Source organism: Polypterus senegalus, unplaced genomic scaffold (assembly GCF_016835505.1).
Source record: "Polypterus senegalus isolate Bchr_013 unplaced genomic scaffold, ASM1683550v1 scaffold_2792, whole genome shotgun sequence".
Lineage (NCBI taxonomy): Eukaryota > Metazoa > Chordata > Cladistia > Polypteriformes > Polypteridae > Polypterus > Polypterus senegalus.
The window spans coordinates 5,961-19,874 of NW_024386621.1; the positions used below are offsets into that span (position 1 = coordinate 5,961).

General features: G+C 37.9%; 1 long non-coding RNA gene across 1 annotated transcript in view; it reads right to left on the bottom strand.

Moving 5' to 3' along the window:
• Positions 1–8,503: 8,503 nt before the first annotated feature.
• Positions 8,504–13,914, bottom strand: part of LOC120522764 — a 50,850-nt gene continuing 45,439 nt past the window's right edge. The window contains exon 3 of the long non-coding RNA XR_005632517.1: positions 8,504–8,823. This is a non-coding gene — a long non-coding RNA (uncharacterized LOC120522764). The remainder of the gene's footprint in view (positions 8,824–13,914) is intronic.

Consider the following 13,914-nt stretch of genomic DNA (forward strand, 5'->3'; position numbering starts at 1 on the left):
TGACGTGTGGATTATAACATGCTGAGGCCACTAGTAAAGTCACAAAGTCAATGGCTCAAATGTCTATCAATACTTTAAAGTTTGGATTGTTTAAGACACAATCTATTTTCAATAATACTTTGCTGATCGCTGACTTTATTATGGACACTAGGTTGGACTGTTTATGTCTTACGGAAACTTGGCAGCAACCAGGCAATTGTTTTCATTTAGACCAAGCATTCCCATCAGGATTTGTGTATATTTCTAAATCCCATTTCTTGGGAGAGGAGGTGGTCTTGAAAAATAATATTGGGAAAACTAAAACTATCACTGGTGAATCTTCCTGATTTTTCTTCTTTTGAACTGCTGGCTAACAAAACCTGTTGTCAGTTACTTACTATAATTGCTGTTTTATATAGATCTCGTAAGCTTTCAAGTACTTTTACTGCAGAATTTTCTACTGCATTAATGACTCGGTGTGCCATGTCTTCAAATGTCATCCTTATTTGTGATTTTAATATACCCTTTGATAATTCAACTAATACATTTACAATGGATTTTAATGACATTCTTGAATGTTTTAATTATCTCATAACAAAGGTCATATTTTAGATTTAGTTTGCTGCTCTGGTATCATACCTCATAGTCTCCTCTTTATTACATTACTGACCATAAAATGATTATGTTTGATATTATCCTACTTCTTAGTAAATCACAGGTTTGGTAAGTTATTAAATTTTATGATATTAAGCATGTAGATCCTGAGAATTTTATTGGTTTACTTAACCTACAGCCTGTTTTTCCTCTTACTGTCACTATAACAGAGTTAGTAGATCACTATAATGCTGTTCTGTCTACTGCTTTCAATACGTTGGCTCCTTTAAAAACACGGACTGTTTCATTTACTCCTACTGCTCGCTTAGAACTATGGGCTGGCGGCTGGAACTTCTGTTTAAGAAAACTGGTTTTGTACATAGGGAATGTACTTAGATAATATGTTAAACTACTAAAATGCTCAATTGTAACTTATAAACTTCTATATCTTAAATAGGCTAATTGTTCCAGTTGAGATTTTATAAATGATTTCAAAGCCTAGTCAGATGAGACTGGTCAGAATAACAATAAGTTAATGTCTGTATTTCAGAATGACCTGTTTAAAGATTTAGAAGATGAAGTGGCAAGTTATGACATTGGAGAGGTTTTGGATGATGTTATTCAGTTTTGGGACACAATATGATAAAAGAGGATATTATACTGCAAATAAGGTTATTCTCAGGAATCAGTTTCTTAATACCAAAATCAGGCACTCCCCTCAAGAACTGGCTAAAGGAGAAGACCCAGAAACCCCATACTGGGCAGGATAAAATTTTGGTTTCAGGATCATTGGGGGCATTTGAATTGCTCTTTTGTAAGAACTCATCATCACCAGTTTGCCTTGGGAAGTTTTGACAGGAGCTTCTCCTCTAGAAAACATAGTTTCAAGGGTCACTTCTTCACCAAGATAATATATTGATTCTGAGAGATGCCGTAAATTGTATTTTAAGTTAATTAGTTACTCTGCAGTTATTGTAATTATGAATATGTTTATGTGTGATTGGGATCTTTGATTCACAGCCACAATGCTTAGGATAATCCCTGTCCTGTGCTTGGTACAGCTAGCATATCACCCAGAATTAGATGTGAGTTTGACAATATGTATGTATTTTGCTATTTATATTTTATTGTTTCATGTGTTCCCTTTCTGAGGTATAACATTGATAATGTTGTACTTTCAAAAAGTAATAAATGATATTTACTGATAAATCACATTTATTTACATTAAACTGGGTAAACTCATATTCAAAAACCCTTTAAATGAAACGTTTGATATAATTGGAAGAGCAGAAGGGAAGCATTTCAGGAGTTTAAATTGCATATTTCATATGTACCTTGACTGTATTTCAGTGAAAGTTTATTTCACTATCTTGACATACTTACATTTTATCATATGCTTTTCAAGAAATATATTTTTAACATAATATATTAAACTACTATAATGTTTAATTTGTTTTAATAAGGCATTTTCTACTAATTAGGGTAAAGTATTGAAAATTAGCAATTTACACGTTCTGGGCGCTTAAAGAGTTTTTTTCTATACTTTTGAAGCTGCAAGTTTTCTGAATAAATTATCAGTTTAACTAACTATTTTTATATGTAATACAGTGCCTTTAAAACACTTTTTCGACCTTGGAAGATTTCACATTTTACTGTTACATAACAGTGAATCACATGGCATTTAATTTGATTTTTTACATTAATCAGCTGAAAAAGACTATTTAATGTCAAAGTGAAAGCAGATCTCTGCAAAACAGTCTAAATAAATTACAAATATAAAAACAAAATAATGAATTACAATGTATTTACTCTCTTTAACATGACACACCTAAATCATCACTGGTGCAGCCAATTGGTTTTAGATATCACATCGTCGGGTCATTGCAGATTACCTGTCTGGGATTTCAGTTAACTGTAGAGTAAAGTCAACTGATCTGTATGGACCATCATTGTGGTGGACTAACTAAATAATGAAGACAAAAGCAAACTCTAACCAACTACATGACTGAAAAGCACAAACTTAGTCAAATAAATATCCAAGTCTCTGAATATCCCTTGGGGTCCAGTTAAATGAGTCATTAAAAATGGAAAGAGAAAAGCATAGCTGGAAATCTGCCGGAGATTGAGAATGTAAACAGAAGACTAGTGAGGGAGGCCACCAAGAGACCTCTGATAGCTTTGAAGGACTTACAAAGTACTGTGACTGAGACTGGAGAGACTGTGCATACAACAACTGTTGTGTGGGTGCTACACCAGTGGACAATTAATGAGAGGCAAGCAAAGAGAAACCCACTGTTTAAAACACAAACACACACACAAAGAGTTTGTCAGAAGGCACATGAGAGTCTCTGGAGTCACCAGAAGGAAGGTTCTATGGTCTAATGAGACCAAAATTGAGCTTCTGGTCACCAAATTAAACTCCATGTTTGAACACTGCATGTCATCAAAACAAGCTACAAGCAGATAAAGAAAATTTACAATGCATTTTGTAAACTAGGCCTGACAATAGTTGGCAGTCTTTGTAGAATTAGTTGATTTCTGGATGCTGTAAAAGTTCTATACATACCAAAAGATACCATACCAGAGAAATTGCTGGATTTATTTATATGTCAAAAATATTTTCTCTTTTTTACTGTGGCCCATTACAAGCTGCACTTATTCAAAGATTTAGGATCGCCTCTAAATTGAGATACCACAGCTTTGCACGAAGATGAGGAATGTATGTGGCTTGGATTCCTTACCTTTGGAGCAGCCTTGAAATTGTATGAATTGTCAAACTAACAATTGTCTAGTCTGCTCTACTAAACTACTCACCAAGAATAAATGTCCTAGCCAGACAAAGGAGATGAGAATTTGTGCACATTAATTATTTTGTTTCAAACTATTTTCTTCTTTCTATTTCTCTGTTTGCATTATCATGCACAATAAACATCAAGAAGGCCATAAATCATTTAGTAGTTGCTACTACATTAAAAGATAAATTGGTTAGAGCTGCTTCTTTATATCTCAAGTCCAGGGTTCAAACCATGGCCCAGACATTCTTCATGGTGAGATTGCATGATTTCTGCATTTTGTATTGTTTTCTCATTTTCATTGTTTTGTGTTTTTGTGACAAACAGGTACATGCAAGAGTGAAATGGAAGGTCTACAGGACGGTAGTGAGACCAGCTTTGTTATATGGGTTGGAGACGGTGGCACAGGCCAGAAAGCAGGAGACAGAGCTAGGGAAGGCAGAGTTGAAGATGTTAAGATTTGCACTGGGTATGATGAGGATGGACAGGATTATAAATGAGTACATTAGAGGGTCAGCTCAGGTTGGACAGTTGGGAGACAAAGTCAGAGGCGAGATTGCGTTGGTTTGGAATTGTGCAGAGTAGAGATGCTGGGTATATTGGGAAAAGGATATTAAGGATGGAGTTGCTGGGCAAGAGGAAAAGAGGAAGGTCTAAGAGAAGGTTTATGGATGTGGTAAAGAGGACATGCAATTGGTGGGTGTAACAGAGCCAGATGCAGAGGACAGGAAGATATGGAAAAAGATGATCGCTCCATTGTGCCAACCCCTAACGGAATCAGCCGAAAGAAGAAGAAAAATAAGTAATATAGGGTTATATTCCAATACCAGCACCACATATTATATTTCATATACATTTTTGATTCATGTGATGACTATATGTACACTTTCTTCTAGATTCCACGTAAGCCTGCTACCTCACTTCGGTGCTAATATCAAAACAGACTAGCTATGGTGTTTTTCACCCAGTCACTTCAAAATGTGCCCAGATTTACAGTAAACGATGGTTGTGGTGTGCAAAATCTGCAATTTTAGTCTATATTTTCATTATATTTTGCTCAAGCCAAACAAGATGAAATTAAATACAGGACACTTGCATGGGTCGTTTAACATTAAAACATTGTGTTTTCCTGAATTGTACCACAGATCCATCTGTTTGAATTGAGCAGGAATTCTGGAGAAGCCTCAAGATGTATTGATGATTTTATAACCTGTGAAGGGAAAGGCACCAGAACTAAATCGGTTCACTGCTTGGGAAAGGAAGGCTCATAAAACATCAAAAACTGTATTGTTTGGGAAATGGACTACTCTAACAGATTAAAGGGTTTGAGCAAAGTCATCCATCATATTGACAGCCAGCTAATCAGAGTATGTAATAATCACGTTGCGAAACCCCATGGAAATTTTATAATAAATATGTCTCATCTGAGAGCGATGTCAGAAGTAGAAGAGGAAAACAGCGATGACAGAAGAGCGACGTCAGAAGAGAGCGCCAGCAACGTGCTGCTATTTCCAACTGATCGTCAGCAAAGCATCTCATGAACAACTTCGAGGGCTAAATCACAAGTCTGCCTAGGACATTCTATCTTTCAACATCTTTAACTTTTCGTAAACTTTTTCTAAAGACGATATATATCCAGACTTTGCTATCTACATTTTCTTTCATGCTTTTCTCTAATTGTACTATTTGTCTTTAATTAATACTACGTTTCTTTTAACTTTCTATACTTTGTCTTCATATCTAGAGTGATTGAGATAACAATGTAATTGTTTAATAGCACCTGGAGCAGGAAGGAAGTGCCATATGATCCAAACTGCAAGGTTTATTGAGCTGCAGACGAAGAGCTCTGGTCCAATAATCAACAGTGTGTTGAAGTTAAATATTTACTGGTGGTGGTGTGGTAGCACCTGTCTTGCAGTAATGGAGTCAAGCAACAAAGTCAAGTCCCTGGTGTTCCCTGCCTGGAGTTTGCATGTTTTCCTGGTGGGTTTCCTTCGGTTCACTCCAGTTTCCATCCAAAGTCATGCATATTTAGGGATTTGGTGATGCAAAATTGACACGTGTGTATGCGTGTGTTCGTATTGCCCCCTGCGATGAGCTGGCGCCACGTCCAGGGATTGTTCCTGGCTCGGTGCTATGGTTGCTGGGAAGGGTGTTCCATCCTGGATGGATGGAATAATCAAACATGTATAATAAAGACTTTTCAATGTTCCTTCACAGGTTTTAAGAATCATTGTTCTAAGTTTCCAGCTGGTTTCACATTCTACATTTATTTTGTGGCGACAGGTTATGTAGAGAAAGAAAACAGAAAGATAAGAAGTGGGGTTGGCAAGTTTTCTAGAGACAGAACGGCTGCAATGAAGAAAGCCCATCCAGAATGAAACCCATCAGCAAGACACGTAAACTTCAGGCAGGGAACACCTGGGACGTGACCCTCTTAGTGACAGGCAGCAGCGCTACACAAAGTTAACAATTTATCTGAAAATGTGGTTTTCCGTTACCAGTTGGGTGAATGCTGGTGTGATTTTATTGTTGTGGGATCTTGTTTTTGTTGTTTTGTTGCGGGACCTTCCGAGTTTATTTTTCTCCTGAACCTTTTGGAGATGTCAGTTGTTTGGGGATCTACCTGCAGTTGTTCCATTGCCTTCAGCAAAGATCTCGCTGGCCGTCTCGGTTTGCATGAGCCCTCGCTGCTCATGACACTTCGGTCTGACCCCATATACCGTAAGTTGCAACTTTCTTTCGGTTTTGTTAGGTTGTCGTCCGTTCTGCCGTGGGGCTGGCTGGCTAACGTGTTTCTGAAAATTTGTGCCAAGGTGGCATGTTGGGGAGCAGGTGGCCGCATGAAGTGTGACTATTTTTATTTTATACAATTTTTTCTGGATCTGATCCCCTGTTCTTCAGCTTATGGTCTAAAATGTGTGCATTTTCATTTCACTTGCTTATTCATTTGTTGAGTTGAGGAGTTTGAATTGGACGCCTTGCCTAGTAGCTGGATTATATAATCTATATGTTGCTCTAAGAATTTTAAGACTGCCCCGCTATATACATCACCGTTCTCATCAGAGGCTGCACTGGAGTATGCCCTCCGGTTCTCTGGCCATCAGATTAATTACTACCATCTATTCTGCTATTGGATTTTCTCTCTGTGGATCAAGTGTAAGGGGTGGAGGAGTTAACTTTGATAGCCTTCGCCACTTCAATACTCACGTATGATAAAGACCAATCAAAAGACTGTGAAACACCTTCAAACTGCTCTGTGAAGATGGCCTTAATGAACCTTCAGTCTGTAGCCAACAAATCATTTATTTTAAATGACTTTTTACGTCTTGCAACCTGAACTTTCTAATTATGTCAGAGACTTGGTTAAGTGCTTGCAACCCAAATTTATTTCCATGATCTCTCCCCACCTGCTTGTACCTTTTTAGTTCACCTACTGTAGAATTGCTGATCGAGGGGTGGGGTTGGTACTATTTTTCAGAATCGTTTAAATTGTAGACTTATGACTGTAGGCAATTTCTCCTGTTTTGAGACTCAGCTGTTTAAAATTGATTTTAAAATGCACGTTTGTGAGTAATTATGGTCTGTGCATCGGCAGCTGCATCTTCCACTGAAAATTGTTGATATGCTTTGTGCCAAGTCTAGTTTTGCAAAAACTCTTCCTTTTGCTTATGTAGTAAGTATCTGATTGATGAATGGAATCTGGTATGGGTGCTTCTGTAATGCCTTATTAATTGTGGATTTGTAGTCAGCACATATTCGAACCTTACCATTCGATTTTAATACTGGAACAATGGGGGTGGCCAAAACTGGGTGAGTTACCAAAACTAGTGCACCCTGATTCACTACACGATCAAGCTCTATTTCTATTTATGGGTGGAGAGCAACAGCAACAGGTCTTGGTTTTAAACATATAGGTGCTACATTTGGGTCCAACTGAAAAGAGATTGGTGCACCCTTAAATTTGGCCAAACGCCTTTCAAACTCACAAATAAAGTCTTTAAGAACTGTCTGTATTGGGTCTGTGGCAAGGTTGTGTATTCCTGTTAACTGAATACCTAGAGGTTTAAACCACTCTACACCAAGTAGACTGGCCTTTTGTCCCTTAACAACAATAAGGTGTGAATAACCTGTCCTTCCTATAATGTACCTTGACTGAGCAGGTACCCAGCACAGTAACACTGTGTTTGTTATAATTCACAAGCATTCACTGGCCATAATGCATGGTAGGTCTCCTCTGAGATTAACAAATGCTGACATCGTGAGTCCACTTCCATCTTGCATGGAACTCCTTGTAATGTGACAAGAGTATAAGTCTTGTGTCTGGTTGTACAAGCTCCCACACCGTTGATGATTTCTGCAGAATATACACTTGTATCAGGTCCATTTTCAAACCTCTCTGCGATGCCCTGCCTCTTTCTTTTACTTTGTGAGATGCACTTGCACTTACTGGCTTGCCTTTCTCTGGATAAGACCCTGTCACATACTCTCTGTAGATGCCCCAGGCGCTTACATTTATCACACACAACATCTCTGAAAAACAAATATCACATCTGTGATTTCCCCACAACTATTGCAATTTCCTTGAGATGGGTTCAAAGTGTCTGAGTTTAGGGAATAAGATTTTGCTTTTGGGTCTCTATTTAGCAGCTGATGAGTGTCTGATGTGCACAATTTAATAGATGATTCAATTTATTTTGACTGTAGTGATGCAGCCTAATATCCAAGTGCTTCTTCCAGAGCTATAAGGCAAAGGTTAAGTTTGATTTCGCTAAGAGCCACCTCTAACGAGACTCATCTCTGACTCCTCATACGAGTCTGTCTCTCAGCAGGCCGGATTTGAAATGTCAGACTCTTCAAAGTGGCCTGATAATGCCATTCCGTGAATATCCTGGAAAAGACTGTTTATTTTGTGAACTCTGAATATTACAATTTGCACCAAAACACACATAAACAACAAGAACGAAAGTTAAGAGAAAAAAAAAACCCTATTGGAATTATACATGTAAACAAACATCACCAACCATTGGCAAGAATTAACACTAGACAATAAATCACAAATATAATGCCTAACTACAAATCAGGTCTGTTTTGGAAGATCTGTGTCCACATTAAAACTGCACTTTACTTACCTAACACTTGAAGTGCAACACTTCCACTCGCAGTCACACCCTCAGTAGTTATGATGCTCACGCTGTACTGTCCCGAGTCACGTAGTGTCAGTCTGAAGAGCGACAGAGATCCTGTCATTGTGTTCAGATGGGCTCTCCCTTCATACCCCACTCCGTATGAAACTGCACCACCCGTCCAAATCACCACATTGTTAGTAATGTTTACCGTCCAGGTCACAGCCTGTAACACGGCATTTGAAGGATTAAGTGAAAGGTTTAATGTCACAACGCCGCCTACCCATCCAAAAACGGGGCTTGTGGGAATAGTGAGAGTCAAACTGAATACCCTGTGGGAAAGGAGAAAAAAGGAAGACTTAAAATAAGTTTTTTAAAAAAACCTGGTACAATGTGACTGGGAGTGTAAATGGAGCATGTGGATCAATTATGATCTTCTTCTTACTTGAATGGAGAGCCACGGAGAGAACAGCACAGACGGTGGCTTTCATTCGCAGCTCCATCTCGGACTGGCAACTGGTAACTGCAGTGGTGACTTCTAACAAGTGAAATCAACACAGCAGGGAGTGAAGTGGACAAACACGGAAGAGTCGCCATTACATTTGAAAATGCAGGCATGTTTTTAATGAGGTGTTTTTTTTAGTATATTCTGCTGCAAATGTAAGGTTTTATGTTTTTGTGTGCATTAGTGCTGAATGGGCTCCAGCGTACTAGCATTGTAATTAGAATTAAGCCTGTCATACACGTCTGTTATTACAATATTATTTATATAGCCCTGTAATATTAAAGGGTCTGTTAAATTAAAGACATAATGGAGAAATTAAAGTTTGAGCAACAGTTATAACATTCTCAGAATCGGTCAATGAATAATAAACTTAAAAAGGTAATTTTAAATAAAAAATATTTACTGTTTTATAGTTAATTTAATAAATCCTGCAATTCGTTTCTTGTGACAACTTTGGTAGGGCATGATCAGCTTAGTAAAGATTACTTGGTGATAGATACAATGGTTTAGGGGGACTTTATTTTAAAATTGGTGCTTAACATGTGTATTAGATTTGGTGAAGAGCTGGAACACAGTGTATTTGCAAGGGTAAAAAAAATAACGATTATTCCCACACTGGAAAAACTAAACCATGGATAGACAAACCTATTGTACCTCTAACGTTTTTTTCTAGTACATTGGATTGATATGGCCACTTGTGATACCGATTCTACCTTAAAATTTCTTTGACAGATTTATTTCATGGTTTATTTATGCTAACATCTAGGCTCCAGCTGTGTCATGTATTGAATGTGCACAGCCCGTATGTTTTACACAGTTTCTCAAAGTTACTGTAATTAACTGACTTTATAGTTACATTAGGTCTCTATCATCATTAATCCATTATTAAACATGTTAACCAGTTCAGGATTATGAGGGTTGGAGCCTATCATGGCTGGAGTTAACACTACTGGCACCAGTCACACACACCAACACGTGTGCATACATGCTTAAACATACTGGTTCTTTAATTACACTTTACTGGGTTGTGTGGTTCCTCCTAGAACCATTGGTTGATAAAGAATTATTTAATTACAGGGAAGAGTTTTAAAATATGAAATAAGTTCATTGGGGTTTGAAACTTTTCCTAATATGTGGACAAAACATAAATCTTTAATTAGTAGAAGGCTACCAAGCAGGATATGGCAGATCAAGAAAGCCTGAAGTTAGCCTGTGTTATATGCAACAAGAGTCCTTTTTATAATTGGGGAAATAATTTTTATTTCACAGATCTTATCATCTCTTCATGGGTATTCATTGAATATGTTATGGACTATAAATGAAAAGTTCTTTCTGGAACCTTTTATATAGATTTTCCTTTTAGGAACCAAAAATTATTAAAAAATTATTTCCCTATGGCATCACTTAAAGAGAGGAAGTGATTAAAATACCATCCATCATCCAACCCGCTATATCCCAACCACAGGGTCATGAGGGTCTGCTGGAGCCATTCCCAGCCAACACAGGGCACAAGGCAGGAAACAAACCATGGGCAGGGCACCAACCCACCACAGGGCCCATACACACGGGACAATTTAGGATCGCCAATGCTCCTAACCTGCATGTCTTTGGACTGTGGGAGGAAACCGAGTACCCAGAGGAAACTGACGCAGACACGGGAAAACATGCAAACTCCATGCAGGAGGACCCGGAAGCAAACCCGGTCTCCTAACTGCGAGGCAGCAGCACTACCCACAGCGCCACCGTGCCCTGATTAAAATATGCTAAACTAAATATCTTTATAACAGCTTGTACCGCTAACCCCGGCAAACAACTAAACCCGAGTTAAGACGATTAGAAAACTGCTAGTATAAAGCAGTTCAATATCTAAAATCTATCGGGCAACGTAACCAACGCTCGTCGTTTTATTGACCCCCACCACCAGTCCCAGCTTAGCATTAACAACAAGCCATATCACCAAATAAAGAAGAAGCAAAAACAAATATATTATTTTACATATATAAAGAAAACAAACAAACAAATACATAGCAATCAAACCCCGACTGTCCTTATTGTTCAGGGCAAAGAGAAACCCTAATGGAATATGCCGCTGTCGAGTCGATAACAACAAAGTTTAATCCTATCGGTCCAAGATATTTGTCAGCGAAATCAAAGAAGAAGAGTCCGTCTTCAGACGCCCTCCCTAGCGCCGCTGAGTCTTCAAAAAGATAAAAGAACTTGTTCCAGTAGATACTTTTCTTGGCGCTACCTTGTCACTTCTCTTTGCTCCACCACAAGATGTCTCCCTTTCTCCCCTTCTTTTCTGGTTTTTAAGCTTTCAACACCAACCACCCTGACCGAGTTATGACCTCCCCCTTAAAGGTGTATTTACAGCAATGCACCCAAAGAGGCAGCAACTGCCCACAGAATAATAGCACATGTGGCATCCGCTACAAGCTGACATTTTATTTTAAATTCAAATTCTTTCTTTTTGTATATTAGTATTTATGTTCTTCACTTCAGGAGCACATGTAAAGACTGCATCTGGTATAAATATAATTTTTATTTGTTATTAGAGAGGATTTGAAGATATGTAAGTTTGCTATTCTTTTTGTCTCTAATTTTTAAAGTAGAAGTTTATCTGTGCCTCAGTTAAATCTGAATTTAGCTTTAGCTGTGTATTTATTAAAGGAACTATTATTTAGGAAAGACATGACACTGTTTCATTTCAGACAAGAAAATATGTAAAGGAGAAGGTGCAAATATTCGATTGGACAACTGAGTCACACATGCATTATTGCACAGGACACCTTGAAATTCATAGTGGTATGTAAACACTTTGCTAAATGCTGGACACACCTTTTGTATAACAATTATAATTTAAAGAGACAGCTGGAAATGTTTAAAAACAACCTTCACAAATATGTGTGGTGTACAAAGAAAACTGATAAAGTGAAAATGACATTAAAAAGGTAACTGAATAGTTATGCTATGACGAAATAGGAGACAGTTAAGGGTAATTTGTGTTGGTTTAAGGCAGGGGTCTCGAACACGCCACACGAGCTACTGGTAGCTCAGAACCCCTTCCAAGTAGCTCGCCAAAGGGCTAATGAATCCTACATAAATTTGAAAACTTAATTAGTCAAAGTAGGGGTGGATGATATTTCCAAAAAATCATATCACGATCCGTTTAACACAAAATTACGATCCACAATCTGAATTGCAATCTATCTTTTCAATGTGGCATACACTTAGGAGAATATCCGGATTCAAACTCATCAAGACCTAAGTAACACTTTATTTTAGATATCAAACAAAGTTGAATTCAATTATACGCTCATTTGCTAGCTAAGCGGAGTTAAGGAACATGCCTTGAAGCTGGCAAGTCAGTGAGGAAGACCCCTCCCTTCGGCCCATTGCATGGAACTCAGATTTGCGCAAATAAATCGGTACCAAAGCGAACTATGATACATAGCAAAATGAGAGAAGTTACACAATTAACCAGAATGTTCAAGCAAATTATAGAAAAAAACCTGATCTAAATTCATTAAATAGTTCTCTCATGAAAAGTGGACAGACATACATACAGACAGACAGACATCGGATTTCATATACAGGTAAAATTCTGTTACAATGAATATCTTTACAACAAAGTATTTTTATGGTTCCAACAGTTTGCTCATATGACACGAGTCTATAGAAATCTTGTTACTGTGAAATACATTCAGCAGATACTTTCATTACAACGAAGTGCCCAAAACACATCGAAATGCCTGAATGAATCATCTACAGAGTAGTTAGTTCTGTGGTAGCAGCTCAGTTGTGAACAATGATCCCCAAAAGAAATATTTAAAAAAATTCTTTCTTTAAACTTTCCTCGTACTGTTTTTTTTTTTTTTTTTGCTGTTTTGTTTTCTGTGGTTTTCAGTGATACCTTTTGCTTATCGCTATCAACATTTGAAAAACATCCATTGGAAATTAACTCATTGTCACACTCCTATAGAAATGGCAGACACGAAAAATGACAACAGTTCCTATTAAAAATAAAACTTTAATTTTTGCGGTTTTCGGTTCGGCAAAAGAAAGAAGATATTGCCAGTGAATTTGGAATTTTGCCATCGACACTATCAACTTTCTTGCAAGACCGAGCAAAAAAGAAGAAAAAATCTCGGGTTGCAAGCATTATTTGAACTGCTGCATTTGAAGACACTAAAAAAGCAGTTTTTATGTGGTTCAGTGATGCTTGTTCAAGAAACATTCCTATTAATGCGGCACACATTCAAGAAAATGTGAGGTTTCTAAACTCTTTTGGGACCTCGACCAACTGGACAACACGCGTCTATGGAAGTCTATGGAAGACTGCTTATCCGTTGCGGGCAACAGTAGCCTCAACGCTCTGCTGTGGCTCACCAGCAAAGCAAACAGAAAAAGATCTTGATGGGTCATGCAAGGTACATTGTAAATGCAGGGAAAAGTATTACTTGGCCACTAACCTGGGGCCTCATGCATAACACCATGTGTACAACTCACAATATAACATGATGTAAGCACAAAAGCGAAATGTCCTTACGCAGAAAAATCCAGATGCATAAATCTGTGCTGCTCGCCAACTTCCACGTTCTTCCGCTACATAAATCCCGGTCAGCGTGAAAAGTAAGCGTGCACAGCTGCTGTCCCGCTCCAACTTCTCCCAGAATTATGCCTCTTTGAATATGCAAATTAATATAAATAGCCCTTCAGTTCAGTGTTCTGTGAAAAGACAATGGGAAAAGCAAGAGGGAAAATTGAAGAATTTCAGTGAATACCAAGTGGAGGCAAGGAAAAGATCTCTATTTGTTGTTTTTAACAGTGGTATAAACAACAAAAGGAAGTTGATCGACTGACATAGCATGTCAGAGAAACTTCGAAAGTTCAAGTTCACAAAGTCGAACAGTGCCCG